The sequence below is a fragment of the Tympanuchus pallidicinctus genome, unplaced genomic scaffold (assembly GCF_026119805.1).
Source record: "Tympanuchus pallidicinctus isolate F22 unplaced genomic scaffold, pur_lepc_1.0 scaffold3, whole genome shotgun sequence".
Lineage (NCBI taxonomy): Eukaryota > Metazoa > Chordata > Aves > Galliformes > Phasianidae > Tympanuchus > Tympanuchus pallidicinctus.
In genome coordinates, this window is record NW_026294747.1 from 96,601,369 (window position 1) to 96,621,388 (window position 20,020).

The 20,020-nt window shown below is 39.4% G+C and overlaps 1 long non-coding RNA gene across 1 annotated transcript in view; it reads right to left on the bottom strand.

Annotated features, from left to right (window-relative positions):
- Positions 1–263: 263 nt before the first annotated feature.
- The window catches only part of LOC128085194 (uncharacterized), a 41,283-nt gene continuing 21,526 nt past the window's right edge, over positions 264–20,020 (bottom strand). Inside the window, exons 2-4 of the long non-coding RNA XR_008208831.1 lie at positions 7,096–7,176; positions 4,620–4,742; positions 264–640 (exon numbers count right to left, since the gene is read on the bottom strand). This is a non-coding gene — a long non-coding RNA (uncharacterized LOC128085194). The remainder of the gene's footprint in view (positions 641–4,619; positions 4,743–7,095; positions 7,177–20,020) is intronic.

Sequence of the window (20,020 nt, forward strand, 5' to 3'; positions counted from 1 at the left end):
GAAATTTGTTTCAGTTTCAGTATATCTTTTTTAATAAAAAAAAAAGAACAGAAGAGAAAAGGAAAAAAAAATCTGCTGCTTAATCATTTTCAGGTATGTCACAATACTGAAATCATTACAGAGTTCTGACAATGGGAGTTTTACTTGCTTTGGTGAACAGAAACATTTTAGAATACATGGCCACATAGTATATAAAAGGTCTCCAACAAACTACCAAACATCCTCGCTGTTTGTCCATATTTTTTTTTTATTCCTCTTTAGTATTAGCTTTTCTCATAAATTATCTGTTGGTAACACAAATAAGGATTTTGTCCATCAACAATAGTACCAAAAAGCTTTACAGAAAGCTTTCAGTTATATTTCTATACATGTGGAAAAAGTATGCAACTGATTTTTAACCTAAAAATTATATTTCTTCTATTATCCTTCTTGTGTACAATATCTAAATATAAGACATTTCAACCTCTTATACAGAACAGCACTGAAATACATCGCCAGACTTAATAATATGTTTAGTTGTTCCTGGTTTTAGGTGACCAGCTCAGAATCACCATGTCCAGCTTACCGAGAAGGAAGAGGCCTTCATGACATTCCACCTTCATGTTGTTTTGCCCTGCAGCAGCCATCATCTTTGATCTGTCTGCAGGACACAGAGAAGAATGGATGTTTAACTTAAAAGATAGCATTTGCACAGCTTAGGCTAGATGAAGTTTCTAGACGCTGGTAGTATGAAAGTCTAGGGAACCCTTTTGAGACAGGTCTGGGGCAATCTTGAGAAAGAAAGAAATTACTCCTTTTAGGCCAGATCTGGAAGTAGTCCTTAACAATGTTAGCATGTAAATGCCTGCAGTAGGAGAGAACTCTTCCAAGAAGCTCTTTCAAATCCTGTGGTATAACACAATTCACATCTGCATTTTTTGTCTATATAGGTTCACTATGTAATATTTTAACCTCATGTATGCAGGCCTTCAAATCATAAAAAAAATCAGCACCCGTTATTACAGCAGTAGCTACCCTAAGGTTCCAAGTTGAACTTCTAACCTTTTTCATCAGCCCAAAGAAGAATATTAAAGGTTAGTCAGCTTTTATATATATGTATATTTGTATATCTTTTTTTTCCCACATGCACAGAAGAATGATAAAAAATAAATAAAGAAGATATTTATATATCCTAGGTTCCAGGCTGTTGAGGTAAATTGTGCAATATGGGACACTAAATCTTGTTTCCCATAAGGTTCTCTAGATGATCCTGCTCTTCCCACACAATTTCTCTTCCATCACCCCAGGGAGTTTAATCATAGCTGTTGTGATGAAAAGCCAAATTCTGAATGAGTTTGGACACCCTCTGGACTCAGTTTCAAAACGCCCAATTAACTACATGCCAATTATTTAAACACTAAATGTCTTCAGAGTTGTCACTTCTGCCTTACGACATCATATTATGAGGACTTCATCCACGATTTGGTAAATATACCTTTAAAAACCCATTAGCATCTTTTTCCTTTCTTTCAATAATCAATGTAAATATGGAAGATTTTTTTTTACATTTTATCAGTAGATCTATTCTTTACTCAGCATACTATCAATATGTTAATTTTTGTTTCCAGAATACTGTATAACTGGGCTAGAAAAAAATATTAATAGACACTATATTTCTGTAATCACAACCATCCTGAAATATCTTTGCTGTGTACAGAGTTTTCAAACCATGTTACGGTGTTTGCTTTCTGACCAGCAACTAAGCCAGAATATATCTCTAACTTCAGATATTTCTAGATTTGAGGTATTTCAGATTTTGAGAAGTTGGATACATAAGGATAAGATAATAGCTACACATTGAAGTCACAATCCTTTAATATTTAAATAAACTATCATAGTAAATCAAATTATAAAATATTATCTAATTATAGCTTGAAAATTAAGCATTATACTAAATATTACTGCATCTGTTATAGTTTGCCATTTCCAAGTCATACAGGGGTATACACAGGGATAACACTTTCTGTTTCTATTTTCTATCTAAGAGGTGGGAAACATTTATTATAGATGAGGAATTAAGCAAGAGGATCAAAGAGTTAGCAAGATTTCAGTAAGACGGGGAGGCAACTCTTTCACTTCCGTCCTCCCAAGAGAGAACAGATTTGAATGTTGTTTCTTGCAGAGCATAGGAAGGATCGTGAAAAAGGTGTTTGTTGCTGAAGGACGTGACTGATGTAAATGTGTTACATGTCCCACTAGACACAGCTCTGTGATATTTTGGAGGAGGAAGTGGGTGGCCTACTTAGCTTCCTCCTTCACTTAAAGAGATAGACTAGCTGCATTTATTATCATCCCCACTATCTCTGGTTTTCCGGCTCTGATAGAGGAGTGTGGATATAAGGGAACACTTATTTACAAGGCAAACTCACGTCTCATATTTCGTTTTGTTGTAATTAACCTTAAGATGACACTGTTGCTAATGAGCTGCATGTATTCCCTAGTGCAAATCAGATTAGGATTTACAGATGCTAAAACCTCCTCATGAGGGGATGGCTGTCGAAATTCCTCATGTAAATGCTGCTTCTATAAAGTTCAAGACTCTTATCTGAGGTTTCTAAAGAACATAGCAAATATAACAACTTCTTACAGCAAGATTTTCAAGTGAAAAGAAAAAGAATTGATGGCAAATTTGACTGTGTTATTCAGGAAATGAAGGGATTACAACACAAATCCAGAGATTACTGTCTGAGCAAAGACAACTCCTCACAGATCGCCAACAGGTAACACAAACAAATTACTACTTTCCAGATTCTTGTGATCTGTTCTTCTATCTTTTTCTTAGTGAGAAAAACATTCATCAGATTGTTCAAAAAGGTGGGATGTCTGCAAGAAAGTCTATAGATGTTAGATCACAAGTGTACAATTCCCTGAATCATCATCCAACTCACTGTTCTTCTTGTCACTAAGGCCTCTTCCACACTTCTTCTGTTTTCACTAAGAAAATCACCATGGCACAAATCCCACCATGAGACAACTTTGGACGAAGAAGTTACGCAGGCTAGAGTGAGAAGAAATGAGAGTGGATAGCTGAGGAAAGCGAGGTACAGCACGATCTGTCCAAGTCCTAAATTGCCTGTACTCTGTGCAATTAGTAAATATCTAGTAAATCTAGAAGATTTACTGAGTGAGCTGGCAGTGTGCTTAAAAGCACACTGAAAATGGAAAGTGCTACCTGCACTTTCTGTGCTATGTGACTTAAGTTCTTGTAATATTCATGAAAGTACTGAACTGTAAGTAAATGCTATCCAGGACAATTGTTCTGTCAACAAACGGAACACATGTTCCTGCAGCACTCTGGTAACTGAGCAGGAGTCAGATTACATCACATCAGTCAGCTGGGAAGCTAAGTTTTCCCTTGTGATTGTGAACCAAGTTGTTTTTGGCAAGATACAAATAGCTGTGTCCCTGACAGACATCTAGGCACTGAATTTCCAATTATGGAGAAGTTGTGTTTAAGAATTTCAAATCTGAATTATTGTCTTCACCTTAATTCAACAGCTATTGCAAAACAATTTGCCTGTCAAGTTACAGAACGGATCTGGAAAAAAATATTGCGTAGCAGTCCAGCAATAGTTTGCTATTTTCAATGCCCTCGTCTAGCAAAGAATTAAAACTGTTGAGTGTGACCACCTGGATTTTCAGCATTGGTAAAATGTGGCTATTTTATCTCAGATGTGCTTTTTTTTTTTTTTTTTTCATTGATCAATTGACATTAGTGGGGGAAGAAGTGAGAAGGCAAGTTGGAGTCTAACCATATGAAAACTCAGACAGAAAAGATAAAACATTTTTTGAATTTTCTTCCTTTGAATTGGCAAAGCTAAAATTTTATCTGGTGTCCTCTTCTTCTGGAATCAAATCTGGCTGCACTGACACAGTAGGCTTCCAGGCAGATGCTGTCAAAATTCCTTTATTTATAGTATTTGTGTTTCATTTTTTGTTTGTTTCTTATTGCAAAAAGTTGTTCTGCACAGCTCAACAAGTACATGGAAGATACCAAACTATCTTTGTGCTGTTGGAATGCTCTTTTATACTTTTCAAGATACTGCTTCTTTACTATGATCTGTTTTGAAGGTACGGTATAGCTAGACAATCTCAAATTCCTGTCTGATAGGAAAAAGACTTGTTGAAGACAAAAAATGTTTGTGATGGTGCTGTTCACTTTCCATAGCAGAGGGCTTCATAAAAAATGTTAACTCAGGAATTCATCTGATATGACTTTTTAAAATCAGATATTAGATAACTTATGAAATAAATAAGGAAAGAAATAATACTTGGAAGCAAGCAGAATAGAGAAGTGGATTATTAGGAAGAGATTTACAAGGCACCAATAATTACTTACATCTTTTAAACTGGACTACCTGTCCTGAAACACTTTATAACTCTATGTTACATTAGTGAACAGACTGACAGGTATGCCGAATAAGTTACTGCACATACTAAAAAATTTAAGAAAATCTAGGTTCTTTGCTCAGCACATATAGTCAATTCAAATAGTCAAACTTGGACAAAAATAGGCACTTCTCTTGAAACTAACTCAAGACCTCATTTCAAGACAGCTTTCTTACCAAACTCAAGCTTACTTTGTTGACAGCTGTGTTCCCTAAAGTATTCCCAACATGAAGTACTAAACCTGTGCTCCTCCATCAGGTACCCATGACATCATGTACAACACATGCCTGGTTTGGGCTCATTGTTGAGGATACCTGCAAGAAGAAAAGTACCATGGTAACAACTGTTGGATCAAATCATGGTTCTTTATGTTCCATATTTCGCTTCAGACACCAGCCCAAAGGCAGAGGCTTAGCAAAAGAAGATACATGTACATAGGAAATAAAACAGTTCTGGTAAAATCCTTCTCCACCACATCCTTCCACTTCTCAGTAGCCAGTGCAGGGATCTCTTACTCTGAAGGCTGTCTCCAGACCAACCTGCTCAAGAGCTACAATTCGACCACAACTTGTATTTGAATTGATTGATATTTTTGCTGAGCCATCTGCCTTTTGTTTTTAAATTCACTGCCTTGTAGCTGAAGAAGTATGAGCTCCCAGTTAAGAAACAGCCAGTATCCATTTCTTGTTAGCTTTCCACATATCACACCTCACCTTGTAAACCTCTGTCCTTTCATTCCTCCAATGAAGTGACTAGCTTTTCCTGAGGACAGGGGTGACTGATGGAACTTGGCCACTACAAACCCTCCTCTGCACAGAATTCATTTTGTAGCACTGAACCAATAACTACACCTCCAACTGTGCTGTACTCTGAGGCACAGCTGTGCACAGTGTTGAAACTGTGGGTTTCTAATACACAGCCATATCTTCTTTTTGCTTGATATTCTTTTCCCAGTAATATCTAATGTTCCAGCAGTCATTCTGCCCACCACTAAACACTGAGTCATTTTTTTCATAGGATTACCCAAAGTGACATAGTCACTATTTCCCTATCAGTGATACTAACTGCAACCAGTGTCTAGAGTTACATCAGCAGACTCACTGGTAGAGGTGAATTTCCAGTCCCTCTGATTTTGACCCAAATTTTCAGATTCTGTCTTCTCTAACAGAATGTAATATTGTTCGCTACTATCCTTGTTTAAGCATTTCGTGAATGGATGTAAGAGAGTTTTTGAAACAAGTGGTATTGTCATCTTTAGGACAATGGAAGTTTCTATGGTACTTAAAGATGTTGCCACAAATATAAAATGTCAGCAGTGTTACCTGAAACATCCTAAGCTAAGGTGACTTTTACAGTGTTGATTTTGATGATTTCTACCCATTATACAAATGCATATTTACACTTGTATTTAATGTACATCCATTTTCAAGATCCTATTTACAGCACTTAACTATCATACAGCCTGTTCATCTGTTTTATTTGAACTTGGAAAGTATTTCTTTTTAATTTTCATATTCATAATTCTAATACTCAAAGATACTTGAAAATAAAGACATACTTAATATGTCTAATGGAAGAACACCTTGGTCTGGAAGTAGAAGGCATAGAAAAAGGCAAATACTGTATCTTCCATTCTCTTATTCTTCCCCGGACAAGAAATACTCTGAGCAAAATTCTTCTTTACTAAAGATTTGCAGCTTTACAAGTCATTTTGGCTACCCTGGCTTCACCACACCTGTATCAATGTGTCTGTTATACTCTAAGCAATAGTAGTATATCCTCTCAAAGGCATACACAAACAGAGTAGGAAAAACAACCAACCAAACAAAAAAATAGATATCTTCACATAGACAAATTCACGCAGATTAGAGTGTATTCTGCCTGCACTCTGAGCTGATCTGTGAGGCCTTTCTGAACTGAGAACCACGTTGGTGTGCCAGCATGGTACTCTGATAGCTCTGATCGCTTCTCAGAGAAACAGTCCATATAGACATACCCTAAGACAGTTATCAGTGTTTTTTCTCTCTTCTTTGTATTTTAAGGAAATGGCCATTTACAACAAACAGTTCTGACTTCATTCCTTCCCAATTTCTGGATTTAAAATAAAATTATTTAGCAAACTTTAGGAGACTCTTTCCAGTTTAGTACTGCCACTACTTTGTCGAACATAGAAGGCAGCAGGCACTATCACTGGTTTGGCATTCCACTTTACCCCCCACTAGCTCTTGTCTTAACCTTTCATTTATATTATTCTGGCAAAGCAAAAGCACACAGAGACAACTGTTTTTATCTTCAGCTCTGTGATGTGAATTTGAGTGCTTTTCACTAATTTCACTCATAATCAGTGCTGCTTAAGTTGTGAGTAAAATATCCATTTACATCAGCAGATGCAGAAATCAGGTTTGCACATTTAGTTTTGACTTAGTACAACTAGTAGTTGTAACATACTTTATGTTCCCTCATTGCAGAGCACAATCAGAATATTAAATCTTGCTATCATTATGCAAGCTTACTGTTTTTTGTAATATAAAATTATTATGATAGCTACAGAGAAACACATCCCAGAATTCTAACATACTAAAACTCTGTACAAACAAAGTTTCTAGGATTTAATTTCTCAGAGTAAATATAAACAATAATGACAATGTTAGGGCCCCTGGTACTTACACTCTCCAAGATATATCAGTGTTACTGGTGTGTTGCATTTCAATAATAAATTTGCTCTCCACCTTCTTCTCTATTACAGTTCTATTTGAAAGAAAACCAAAACAATATTAAAAATCATTATTTATTCAATACTAACATTAGTTCAGCAGAGCTCTGCTCAAATCTTCCAGCTTTCTTTGTTTAAGCTTTGAAGTAGGTCACATAGAAACTTATTAGAATCTATATCACACACCCAAAACCCTGTATAAACTTTAAGCTCTGCAAAGTGTAACACAAACCAAAGATAGAAGGTTGTAGCTAGAAATAAAATGCCAAACATAATCTTCATGATTTGCCAAGAAAACTGTAGATAAAAATAAAGCCTGGAGGCTAACTCTAATACTTGGCTGTAGGAAAGCTTACTTTGCTGACGACTAGAGTTTAGAATAACTCCCCGAAGAACTCTGGCACTGCTCAGAGCTGACTGCAAGGACTTATGTTATTTAGAAAACAATTCCTTCCAGAGCCAGAATGATTAGCTTTGGAGAACATATCTGGCTTTCTTCTCTTTTCAGTTTTTAGCTGAAATAAAATTATTTTGCCAATAGCATTTCTGGAGAGGTCCCATAGTGTGAATGAAGAGTACTCTGTGAAAAGACAGCTTTGTGACAGTGATGATTAATTCCATCAGAGCAGGAACAACAGTGATCAAACACTTCTGGCTGCTACATAACCAGAGGGAAAAGATTTTTCCTTCTAAAAAGCTACGTCCGAGATATCTCAAGTAGCTTATTATATCACTGCCCTCTCCAAATGTTGAGGCCAGGGACAAGTTGCTATCCTGCTGCTTATTTCTACAACCAGGTTTTGAGTTCTGCTGTATATGGAAGTATGCACAACAATTTATTTCCACCACTGAAGTACTCTGTCCAAAACTAGTCTCAGAAAACAAGATCATATCAACTGTTTGCAGCACTCATAGCAGTATGCTCATAATTGCACATATTACTTCTCACCTAGCCTCTGAAGGCTGTTGTGTGGTCCCCTGGTTGGGTAGTTTTCTCTCAATCTGGGCTGCTGCGATCCTGCTCTCCTCTGCATGCTATCATTTTCCTCTCTTGTGCTAGCACTGCTGCTTCTGTGGTTGGACAGTGAGCTAGCTCAGGGAGTTAAGGCAGCTGAAAATCAGTCCAAGTCAAGTTTTCACAGGCTTGGTCCCTCATAGAGAGGACCTCACACCCCCAGTATATCAGCTGTTGCAGAAATAAACCTTTAGTTTCATCTCCAGTTCAACCATCACATCAGACTCTTCTGTCCCATTATTAAATCTTCAAACAAAAATCTTGTGCTCTCCCCTTGCAACTTCTCACATTTAACAGAAGCGTTCCATCAGCATTCCCTTAGCTATCTTATTCTTCTTCCAGTCTCCCTGCAATTAACATGGGTGAAACTGTTGACCTGCCATGACGATTTTCTATAAACATGGATCAAAAGCATCCCTTGGGTTTACTTATCCTGCCCATTTGCAAGACTTGTTTATGTGACTGTTCTCTCTGAAGCACAGGCTGTGTCTGTGCTAGATATTGTACAAGTACAGAACAAAGCTGGAGACGTGATGTAATAAAAATGACATATCCTAGATCAAGTAAAGGGCAAAAGCAGTCATTCTCAGACAGTGAGCTGTGCATATCAATAACAATACCCTCAGTGACCATACCTGTTGCTATTGCCAATACTTGTAGTGATTCATAGCGGAGGAAAAAAAAAGGAAAAAAAAAATTGTGAAGTACAGAATAGTTGTGCTACTGCTGGCTGGACACTGCTACATAAACTAGGCATTATATATGCTCACTGTGTTTGGATTTTCATTGTCTAGCCTGAAGGAGGGAAACATATGGATTGTTGTGATGCTCAGCAAAGAGAAAAAGGGCTGCATGATGAAAAGGCACTCTAGCCACTGCAGCTGCCAGTGCTTTCAGTAGCAGCATCGTGCTCCAAGCCAGGAGGCCTTGCTATACAAGAGATGTGTTGTGCTTTGCCTGTCATGCTGCCTGAGCACCACAGAAAGCCTCTCTTCCACTCTTCCTCTCTTTCCTTAACCCAGACACAGCTTCTGAACTCACTTTAACCCTGGTCCTAACAAAATCAGTCCGTGCTTTCCATCCTTGATGGCAGCACTGCATATGCTGCTGACATGAGCCCTGGTGCCTTCCATGACATTTCTGCTCCTACATGAATTTAGAACTAACCCAAGAGATTCCTCACAGACTCCAAGCTCTCAGAATGAAAAGGAGGTGACTCAGCACTAGCAGCATGGTTTTTTCAAGGAGTGAGGCTGGGGCAAGTCAAAGGCCGTTCCTTCTATCCTTGCTCCAGTCCTCAAGCAAAGATGCATACTATAAATCTTTGCCAACCCAAATTACCTTTGTTAACAGGCCCCAGCATGATCCCTGGTAACAAAGTCTAGACTGTGCTACTAAAATAAGACAGTAAAATAAGACAGCAGAAATCAAGTACTCTCTGGAGATATTCTGATATACTAGAGGACCCAATCTGGTAAAAGCAAATCCCAGCCACCAGAGCCTTGACTCCGTCCTACAGCACCCATTTCCTGCCTGCCTTGCCATGCAAAAGCTCCAATTCAACATTATACTACTGCCTGGGAAAGGACTCTTGGATTTCTTAGGCCTGTTGGCCAGTTCTGCTTCTTACAGCCCACCACAGGAAACATCTTATGTAGTCTCTGCAGCATGGGGAGCAAAGCCGGGCTTTGCTGGGAAACATGCTAAGCAAGAACATAGCAAGTTCCTGACTAACATGCTGTCTATGCTGTCACCTGGAGCAGAGAGGGGCTCAACAAGGTGATGATGCTCCTCCAGTGTTGACACTCATGCTTTGTAGGGCCAAGGAGGAGGTATGTCAGCAGTGCCACTGAGGTGGATTAAGGGGTTGCAAACACACACTACAGAGGGGATATAGACTTCATGTACAGCAGAAGAAACAGTGTTCTTACCTTAAACCCAGACTTTGAAAGGGATGCAGGAAAAGCTTTCAAGTGACTATATGGCACATGCATTTCTCACTAAGTCTGAAATCTACGTTTCCGTTCTTTTAAAGGCATCTGGTATATACAGGTGGATAGGGAATAAATGGTGGTGAGGCCTCGGCATAGGTTGTCCAGAGAAGCTGTGGATACCCCGTTCCTGGAAGAGTTCAAGGACAGGTTGGATGGAGCCCTGGGTAGCACGTGCTGGTGGGGGGCAACCTTGCCCATCGCAGGGGATTGGAGTCCGATGATCGTCAAGATCTTTTCTACTCTAAGCCATGCTATGATTCTATGAAATAATACGAAGTTTAAAGACCAATCTCATCCAAAGGTAGTTCCAACAGAGCAGACTGTAGCAATGGGCCAAGTAGTTGCAATGAGAAGCACATCAGGAGGCTAGACGATCACTGAAAGTGACCTGACACTGTGCCATAGCACCTGACAGCCTGTCAGCCCATCTGCAGGGTGCACCGCAGCAAGCAGCTTTAGCTAACACCTTCCATTCCCAGCTGGGGTAAGCAGAGACCACACACACACCACCAGTTGCCAATCCAGCCAACAGGCTCTGGTAACACAGCTTGGCATGTGCTCACACCCAAGCACATTTCTCAATCAATGAGTTTTGACAAGGCACTCACTAGACAGCATTCAGACATCTTGCAAAAACAGTGGCTGCTTAGCCCATGGATAACTCAGCACTCATGGAACCATGTAACTGCCCTCCTTATCTGTCTGTACTGTGCATAAACCAAACTTACTAATACAGATGTAATCAATATCTGAAAATATTCTTTAATTTTTATGCATATATTTTTAAGATAAATTAATATGTAAGGATTTATAGCTTTTGAAATTTATTATTATTAACGTAGTCTCTTTTTTATTTGTTACTATCAAACTTTTTTGTTATTAAATCAATACATGTTCAAGTAAATCAAAATGTCACAGGCCAAATTAGCATCTTTTCACCATATCTACATGGACTTCGACAAATATTTGAGCTGGTTCACAGACATCATCATATTATAATACCATTCCACATAGTTTAAATTATCTTTCCCAGCCTCACCCAGTTTTACAGTGCTGAATGCATTCTTGCAACTACAAAGGCTGTTTAAGCATTACCAATTAATATCCTGACCTTCTGTCCCTTCCACCCATTGCTACATTTCCCTGTATATGTGCAAAGTATAGTAAGATCACGTACAATAGGAATAAAAAATCCCGTTCTATCGGAGGCTTGTCAAGCTGCCAAATTAACATCCTGTGCCTGTTCAGATAGCAGTTAAATCTGTCCTTGCTCCTATTCAACGCATGCCTCTAGGAGCCAAGGAAGGCTGAAAGGACAAAGCTCTTGCAGTTATTACTGACACTGTAATGGTAGCAGTACAAGCACATCAGTTCTTAGTACATGTTGTTTTTTTAAATGTGAATTCTAAAAATGTGAATATACTTTGCTTTCTCCTTCAGTGCTCAGAAAAAAAGCTCCAGAAAGCCATCCAACACCAGTGAAGTTCTCTCTCTCTTTGTGCTCTGGGGCAAAGTTACATGCCTCACAGAGGAAGGCATAATTGAGTTCTGCCAGCCCCCTAGAAAAAGTATTTGTTCTGAAAACCCTAAAATCCTTCTTATTTCTGGAACAAAATCTAGAATCATCTCTTTCAATGGACGGGCATGCCTTCCACCTGGGTGAAGCCCCTTCTTCCTCAGATATTCACAGAATGTCAGTGACTAACCAAGAGCTTTCCAAAATTTCAGGCTTCCAGGGCTTGATTGCAATGTAGTTTTTATTGTATCAGAGAACTCTCTCTTCCAAGTCTTGTGTTCTGATGCTACTCTAGATGGGACCTGGTCTTCTTCCCAGCAGTATGTTGCTCTCACACAGATCCAAAAGCATCTGTCCTTAACTGTTCCTCCAATAAAACAAAAATGCAACAGCACCTAAAATGGAAAGGCAACAAGGTGACAAAATCAAGAAGCAATGATGGGTTATTTTTATATACTAATCACAGAATCACAGAATTGTAGGGGTTAGAAGGGACCTCCAGAGATCATCGAGTCCAACCTCCCTGCCAAAGCAGGTTCCCTACACCAGGTCACACAAGTAGGTGTCCAGGTGGGTCTTGAAATCTCCAGAGAAGGAGACTCCACAACCTCCCTGGGCAGCCTGTTCCAGTGCTCCATCACCCTCACCATAAAGAAGCTCTTGCACACATTTGTGCGAAACTCCCTCTGCTCCAGTTTCTGGCTGTTTCCCCTTGTCCTGACTCCACACCTTGCTGAAAACAGTCTGGCCTCGCCATTCTGCCCCCCACACCTTAGATATTTATAGACCTGGATCAGGTCCCCTCTCAGTCTTCTTTTCTCAAGGCTAAACAGATCCAGTTCAATTAGCTGATACATTTCTGGAATATAAAAATATTCTTGCAATGAAAAAAAAACCAGAAACTTGACTTTGAGGATTAGTGTCTGTTGGACAAGGAGCACAGTAAAAGGGTCCTACAAGCCAATAAAAGATGCTGCTAGGATTCTCTTTACAGTGCCTTGTGTATGTATGTAGTTTCTCATATCTATGACATGTCATTAAAATTCCAAGCACAAACAGAATAGTCAAGCAGCCAAATGTCATTAGTGTTTCTAGCTTTTATGTCAGACCTGGCTTCAGCCTAGCTTTGGCCAAGACTAGTGACAAGCATAAAGAAATTGAACAGTTGGCCTGAGTTTCTCTATTCAGGATTATTCTAAGTGCTATAGCATCTCTCTGTAGTTATATTAGCTGAGGTCGACTTGCGTTCACTGTTCTGTGTTACACCAAAGTTCTTGGCTTGGAGTTGCCAGCGTGAGCCTGTGTCATAAAAACTCCTTGTGCCACGCTGAAGCCAACTTGCTGTTTATTGACTACTGTGCATATGTTTACTTCTTACGTTATCTTATTGGAACAGCTTTGTAGAAATAGAAGTCATTTAACCACCCCTTGTCAAAGCTTCAGGTCAGGTTTTATCTTTCTGCTGTTCTTGCAAAGGATATTATTTTCGAAATGTGAATCTGACTAACCACAGATTTCTTTCTGTTTATTTCTACACCCATGAAAGCATTTACAGAGAATTTCTTTTCCTGCAAGTAGTCAATCAAGTTTAACTATTTGCCAACTTAATCAGTAAATATGTTTGTAACTGGGAAAATATACCTCCTCCTACCTCATGATTAAATGTAATCATAATTAAGTGTCAATTTTAAAAAGTATAATTGTTTTTATACAATAGATTATTCATCTGGCATCTGCACAGGCCTGTTGGGTATGCTAAGCATTACACATTTTGAATCTCGTAAGTGCAAGGAACTACCACACATGAACTTAGCACTCTTGAAGAATCAGTACTGGATACAAATTATGTATTTTAATGAAGGAGAAAGATTAATAAATAGAAGGCTTGGACTTCAGCTTTTTTTTCTAGGAAGTGTACATTTGGTGATGTGGTAATGCTATTTTCAGCAAGTGAAGACTCACTAGAACAATAATAAAATCTATTAATTACAGAAAGAGAGGGGGAAAAGAGGCTGAGGGCTTTCCATAAAATACTTCGATTCCTGCTTTGATTTGATTTAGCTTTGTGTCTAGCTGTTGCCTAAGGAAAGCTCTCTGATCGAACACATCACATTACTGTTAGATGCAGTAAACACATCTAATGTTAGACATAGTAAATCCAATGCTTTGTGTCGAACACTGTTAGTTTAACAGAAAGTTACATCAAATCCCTAGCTGGTTCAAAGGGTGGAAGCACAAGTTATTATTTCCCTAGAGAAGGAACAATCCAAATAAAATATTGTTTCAGTTCCTCGGACCAGAAAGAGAAAGGCTAATTTTATAGTAGCAGCATTTAGCATTTGGCCTTTTTGAGCAGATAGAAATGGCTTAAAGAATTGTCAGCTTTATGCCTTAACTGAGAACTGTAAAAAGGTCACAGGAATATCACCTAAATACATAAGAACAAAAAGGTTTGTTTTTTACATTGTAAGTAAATTTCTGACATCTCTAAGTTTCTTCAGTACCAGTAAAGGGAAATTAGCAAACTCCAATGTTGCTGTAGAAAATTCCATTCATGAGAATTAGATTGACAGTCTCTGTATCTCACACTATCCACAAAAGAATGCTCCATGCACATATTAGCTCATGTACCATTATGAATTGTATTTGCTTGCAGCAGCACAAAGAGTTAGGGAGGCCATTTGATGTAAATGCTGCAGTTGTTAAAATCAGTGAAGCTTCAATGACTTCAGTGCACATATTTCAGATTTACATAAGACAAATAAATGAAATCAAAACTGGAAAATGCATTCAGCAAAGTTTCCTCACAGTTAGTCCTATTTGCAGAAAAGAATGGTTTGGTCCTTCCCTTTACACACGTTTGATTAAAAAACTCTTCCTCCCTCCATCATGCACACACAGGTACTGCCAGAATACTTTTCTGCCCCACTTCTCCTCTTTAGGAAAGAAAAAAGATGCAATTCTTTGTCAAAAACCTGGTACAGGGTATGACTGTTGGCATAAACAGAGCTATCTTGTGTTGGCGTAACTTCAGCAGAATCCCTCTGTGGCCAGCTGCACTCGGAGTGGATGCTTTCACCATGTCACGTACTTATGATCCCACAGAAAAACAAAGCCAAATAATAATAAAGAAGTAGTCTAGTCCAGCAATGCTTTTAAAATAAGTGAGAGCAGGTGAAAACATGATTCACTTACAGCAGTGTCAGAAATATCTCACACAAGTATATGTGGTATCCTCTCCTATTCCAGTCTCCTGGTGAGCTTCCACCTGCGTGCCTGCCAGCCAGGCAGAACTGCTCAGAAATGTATTGCTATCTTTACGTGCGTAATTCCTAAACTGAGGATTTGAGCCTAAGCTTCACTGAATGTGAAATATGATTCAGCCTGATTCATTAAACGTATATACATAAAGGATGTGAAGAAATGTACCCAGAAATACATCTTTACCAAGTCACAATACCTGACCTGTTACCCACATCCCAAAATTTCTCGTAGCCAAAAACTTCATTAGTTAGCCTTCCAAACAATGGGCATTTCCAAACAGCTTGCAGGTGGCAATTTATAATCAAGTTGCTCCTCTCTGGGAGCTGGTAAACTAATGGAAGATGTCTGGGGCTTCTCTAATTGGATACAATTTGCTGCATTCAAGTTGTGAGCCCAGACCTCAGGACACAAGTTCAGACAGCAAGCAGTTCAGCTGGCAATCATCCCTGCCTGGAAGAGACTCAGTAGTGGAGAACAAAGTAGAAACCAGGTACCAAAATGATGAGTATTGAAAACTACAGGCATCTCCTGTCACACCACCCATGTGTATCCCATGTGATAACCATGTGTATAGGTTAGCTGATTGCGGCTTCAAAATGCATTGAGGTTTCAGTAGGAATTCTAAATATACATTGATCTGAGAAATGGCAATCAGGAATTTTAATTTGTTTTTCCTTTCCTAGGATCACAAAGATCGTCATAGGACATATGTTTCTTCATTCACTGAGACAAGATCCTGGCTTGTAATCTGTGTTTCTGAGACTCAAGACAAGCAGACTGCTGGCTTAACTACCTAATTGGAGCTCCCTGGACATGATGAGACCTCGCTCAGAGACATGGTGTCTAGCTGCATTTCAGCAAGCCCTTGCTGTTTTAATTGGCAGAAGGGGCTCTGGTTTGTTGGGCACAGTCATAGAACACAACTCCAGAAGGAGCCTCATCTTGAATCACAGAATACGCTGAGTTGAAAGAGACAGAGATCATGGAATCCAACTACAGGCTCTACACAGGACCATCCAAAATTCAAACCTATGTCTGAGAGCCTCTGAGCCTTGAGTCAAGACCATTTCTACCCAACGGATGACTGACACAATGATTGAGCATTTTTTTCTTTGTTTTGTCTGTCTGAAGAACTGTACCAATCTTTTGAAAAATGTATTCAATTATCAGCATGTGGATGGCAAGCTGAACATGAGCCAGCAGTGTGCCCTCACAACCCAGAAAGCCAGCTGCTTCTGGGTTGCAGGGCAAGGAAAGTGATCCTACCACTCCACCAGAGTGAGGCCTAACCTGGAGTACCGCATCCACATGTGAAGTCCTCAGTACAGGAGAGACACAGACCTGTTGGAGTGCATCCAGAGGAGGGCCACAAAAATGATCCACAAGGCTTCAGAGAGACCTGAGAGCAGCCTTTCAGTACCTGAAGGGGGCTGTGAGGAAGAAGGGACAGACTCTTCAGCAGAGTTTGATGTGATAGGACAAGGAGAAATGGTTTCAAATTCAAAGAAGAGAGATTTAGGCTGGATATAAGGAAAAAGTATTTTACAGTGAGAGTGGTGAGGCAAAGGAATGGATTGTCCAAAGAGGTGGATGCTCCATCCCTGGAGATATTCAAGATCATGCTGGACAGGGCTCTGAATGACCTGCTCTAGCTGTGGCTGTCCCTGTTCATTGCAGGGGAGCTGGACTAGATGACCTGTAAGGGTCCCTTCCAACTCTACAGATTCTATGATTCTGTGATTTCAGAAGCAATCATGTTTACACCATTTACAAACAGACATTTTCTCAGCGGCAAATGTATTCAGGAGCAGCGTGCTATGAAAACAAATCATTTATAAATGCACAGAATTTTTATTAAACCCAAATTCTGCAGCTCAGCTGACTACAGAAACCACATAGCACTGAGTGGTGCTTGGGTTTGTTGTTTTTTTTTTTTTTAACGTATGAGAAGAATATGCCATTCCTCTAATCGAGTACCCTTTCACCCACTGACAGCAGCTATAGTCAAGATAGCTGTTCTAGTAGCAAAGTGAAGAAAAAAGAAATGATTGCCCCTCCCTTTTCACAAATACATTTTTCATTTTTTCCATTATCTGGCATTTAACAATGTTTTGATTAAACAGCTCTCCATACCAACAACTGATAAAGCACCACAGTTAGAATGGAAAACTGCAACAGTGCAGGAAGTGACCACAGACAAGAAAATTACTGCAGTCATTACTTCTTCACGTTAGTGATTTCTGATTTTTCAAGAATAAAAATAACAGCGTATCTGCTTTGCAAATTACTTAGAATCTGTGATGGTTAGGGTTACTCAGAGGTGCAGTGGAGAATCTTTCAGATGCCACTGGTTAGAAATAACCACTGCAGCGCAGCCTGCACAGCAAGCGATAATGGAATAAATCAAAACAAGCCACACACTAACCATGAAAAGCAATGCTGCAAAAGTAGCAAGAAGAAACCACAAAACTCTTCGTTTAGCAGATAGACAAATCAGTTTAATTGTCCTCAGTAACAAGATCATGCACTGTAATTAACTCTTAGAAAGCTGATGACATAAATAATCCAGTACAACTGAAACCAGTGTGTTGTATCTGACAATTTTTGTTGAAGGGTGTTGGCTTTCTGAGCCATCTTCACAAGAACTGACTACAGAACACAGACCAACTATTCTTTTTAATTGGTCAGATACAGATATTTTAATCAAGGTGTAGCTAGATCTCTTTAGAAAGACAAAGAATGAGAGGAAGATAAAGATGTTACTTTTTACAGTTCATCTTGACAAGGAGAAAAACAGAATAAATGAAGCTTCACATAGCTAAGCAGATTCTGTAACTAAGCAAAAATGTTCAAAAATAAGCGTCTTTGAATCAGAGATCTGATCCATCCATGTCTTGTCTCTCAGTAGTTCCCATATAGGTGTGAATATTCACAAAAAAAAGTTATAGGACTGAACTTCACACCTCCCCCAAGGAAAGTAGCAGATAGAAGATGGAAGCAGAATAATCCTGTATACAAAGATAGTTGTACACATAGTCATTCTCACTCAGGCTGGGACAGACAGTACAATTATTTTCACAAAAAATAAACTGAAATATCAGCTCTCTTAACAGCTCTCAAAACATGTGAGCTGGTCAGAACTATCTTACACCATACAGAACACAGGTAGGAGCCAGTCCGTTTCTTGTGAACTGGCCCTAGAACTCAGGTCCACAACAGGCATTAGTAGCACTGCCTTTTCATAGGTCCTTACAATCAGGCTACACTGAAGACATTACCTCTGTTAACTTTGTAAGACACCACTGTGTTCAGAGACATCAACATTTTAATAAGCACAGATACAGACACTGTCATCTTCCATTCTGTGGTCTTTGCTCTACTATCAGAATAACTTCCTCAACAAAATGCTTCCTCTGTGACACCCCCCACTTTTTAACTCTTCCACTGTCTCTTCTTTCTTACTCGTGACACTGTTTCTTCTTGTTCTGGGCTCAGGGCTCTCCCACAGTTCCTCAGCCTTACTAGCAATGCAGCAGATAGCTGTTTTTCTACCTGTACTCAGCAACAAGATAAGCCCTTGGCAGTGACATAGTACGCCACTAACCTGTTTAGCAGACACTCTTAAATCACCCCTGCTCAGAAGGAATATAACCTGCAGAGCAGATGGACAGGAGGCAAGGAAAGAACGTGAAGAGCCTGGTGAAGTTTGCCCTTGAACATTCTAGGACCGTGCTGAAGCTATTTCAGAGTCATTAGTAATTATCTGTGAGAACTTGTGAAGGAAAGATGAGGCTTTTCATAAACAGCGAAGGGTAAATGCAGCTATCTGTAAAACTAGAGGGAAAGGAGGATCCTAGAAATGACACAGCACTGAACCTAACACTTCAGTTCTTGGAAAGACACCAGAACAATCAGTCAGCTCTTATGTAAGCACCTTGAAGATAAGGACACGTCAGTGGGGATTTGCCATTAACAAGTCCCTTCAGACTGAGATTGTTTCCTTTAAGGCAAGAAACAAGCCTAAAGCCCAGCGGAGGTGTTCTCCACTGCTGCTTCGCTAAGGCTTTCACGCGGCAACATGGAACATTTCCACAGGCAAGCTGGGGCAGCATCAGGAAGCAGATGCAAAGCAACATGCAAAAATCAAACCCAGAATGACGAGTTATCAATGAGAAATTGTCAAATTGGAAAGTACATCAACCTGTGAGACATAGGGCTTTAGGGGCCCAACTATTCAATACATGTATTTGTGAGTGGGATACAGGAAGAGACTACAGCTGCAAGCATGGACAAACTCAAGGGAGCTCTGAGCGCTCTGGAAAATTACAGTTGAAAGCAATTGGGGCAGCAGTGAGTAACTGCTCTGGGTTCCTTCCAGCTATATTCCTTATGACTGTATTTTTCTTCATATTTAACCCTTATGCAAACTGTAAGCTGTAATCCCTTAATGTGACATTTTTTAGAGCCTTTCCTTATCTGTATTGTGCTTTTATTCAATTCATTTCACCCAATTCCAGATAACTACGTGCCTCCTCTCAGGCTCTCACAACTTGTTGCTTGATTGCGAGCTCTTTGGTAGCAGAGGGCTGCCTTTTACTCTACTGGCATGTTATCCTGTACAGTAATTCCCAACCTTTTGCTGTGGATTCTAGAAGTTTACACATTACAAGTGGATTAAAAGAAAGGAAAAAAATCAGCATAAAACAGCAGATTGCTCTTGCCAATTTTAAAGCATTCTGAATATTTTAAAACAGGGCAGAATACTGCACAGGAATCTAGTTCAAATTTGCATTCGCTTTTAAGTTGCTCCCTTTTCATGAGATACCTAAGGCAAGAGTATTCAGCACTGGTATGCAGTAATAGCACACGTACTGAAGGCTGACACGTGGAAAATGAAGCAAAGTCTGTGTAAAATGAAATCATTCCATACAAGGAGAGCAGGGCCTACAGGATGGAATTACCAGCCCTAAATGGCACAGCAGCCAGCTTCTGCTGTGTCTGATCCTGCAAACACTGAACACACATGCTCAGCTTGACTATGAATAGCCCTTTTGAGTTGAACAGAATTATTTACAGTAGTAAAGTTAAGT